Source organism: Austrofundulus limnaeus, unplaced genomic scaffold (genome assembly GCF_001266775.1).
Source record: "Austrofundulus limnaeus strain Quisiro unplaced genomic scaffold, Austrofundulus_limnaeus-1.0 Scaffold1825, whole genome shotgun sequence".
NCBI classification, from domain to species: Eukaryota; Metazoa; Chordata; class Actinopteri; order Cyprinodontiformes; family Rivulidae; genus Austrofundulus; species Austrofundulus limnaeus.
Window position 1 is genome coordinate 29,511 of NW_013954227.1, and position 1,299 is coordinate 30,809.

Below are 1,299 nucleotides of genomic sequence, written 5' to 3' on the forward strand. Positions count from 1 at the left end.
TTATCATTTTATGGAAGTGATTTTCAATTTTTTATTTATTTATTCTTGGTTCAGTTGGAGTCAGAGAATGTGTGAGAGGCTTCCCAGCTTCACCACTAACAGCTGGACTGATCGTCAGAGCTGCTGCACAAAAACAAATAAACTTACCTTTCATCAGACTTTCCGCTCCGTGACGTGGCTTCCTCGGAGGCTTCCTGCAGGATTCGTGGGTGAAAACACGCGGCGAGACGCAGCCTCATCAGTCGCTGTGTTTCCTGCCGGGCTGCGTTTTGTTCTCATCCTCCCGACTTTCCTCTCCGTCTGCTCCCGGAGTGGAAGTGATGCGCAGCATCATCACCAGACGCCTGCAGGTCGCTCAGCCTCACACCGCAGCCTGTAACTAGGTAACAGCTCTGCTGCTGCACGCAGCCGAGGAGGAGGTGTTAGGAGTGGGAAAAAAAATACTAATCTTTGGTACTTGTTCTTGTGTGAGGCAGCCTCACGGGTGCTGCAGCATCCTGACTCCGCGCTCAGAACTTAGGCACAAATAAGTTTTTCCCTTGAGAGACACATCCGCAGGAACTAAAAATTAAAAGTATTTGAACAAAATATTATTATAAAATAAATAGTTCACCAAGTTTTTCTGTTTGAATATTTTCTTGTGTTCAGTTTGTTTTTAGTTGTACCTTCAGCTCCTCTTAGATGACACAATCTCACAGCTGCATTCCATCCACTCATTAAGCTCACCTGCAGTCAGTCTAACTAATTAGGGTTTTCCAAACTTTTCTTTTCTTAAGAGCTGCTTTCATGAAATGAAATTGTAGAAGAACAATTTTTTGCAACATTTGATTTTAAACTTTAACTCAAACCGTTGAAATGAGCTTGTTTTGCTTGAACATTTAGACAAAAAGCATTGTCTTCAACTCACATGAAACCATCGAACAGTGAATTTACATGAATGTGCTTTTTGTGTTTATCCATTCATATTATAGTGTATTTCACACTACGAAGGGTTTAACTGGGACAGATTTGTGACGAGTCTCAGCATTTTTCCCCATGGTAGACTCCAGCGGGAAGAAATCCTGTGCAGTGAAAAATCTTAAAGTATCTGATATTTTTTTGTAGTTAAGTAATAAAAGTCAAAGTATAGATTTAAAATGAGCAGTTAGATTTTCTGTAAGGACATTTATTAGGAGGTGACCTCCCCAAAAACTGCAGAAATGACTGTTGTATTAAAAGAATGAATGGATGTTAAATTTAGGATGCACTAGTCCAGCTGTTTCAGTTTATATACATATATCAAGGCTGCACAAAGCTTTT

General features: G+C 40.3%; 1 protein-coding gene across 2 annotated transcripts in view; it reads right to left on the bottom strand.

Annotated features, from left to right (window-relative positions):
* The window catches only part of LOC106536458 (somatostatin receptor type 5), an 8,390-nt gene extending 7,829 nt beyond the window's left edge, over positions 1 to 561 (bottom strand). For both annotated transcript variants that reach the window (XM_014033746.1, XM_014033745.1), the window contains exons 1-2: positions 483 to 561; positions 148 to 398 (exon numbers count right to left, since the gene is read on the bottom strand). The gene's annotated coding sequence lies outside the window, so the exon portion shown is untranslated. The remainder of the gene's footprint in view (positions 1 to 147; positions 399 to 482) is intronic.
* Positions 562 to 1,299: the final 738 nt, after the last annotated feature.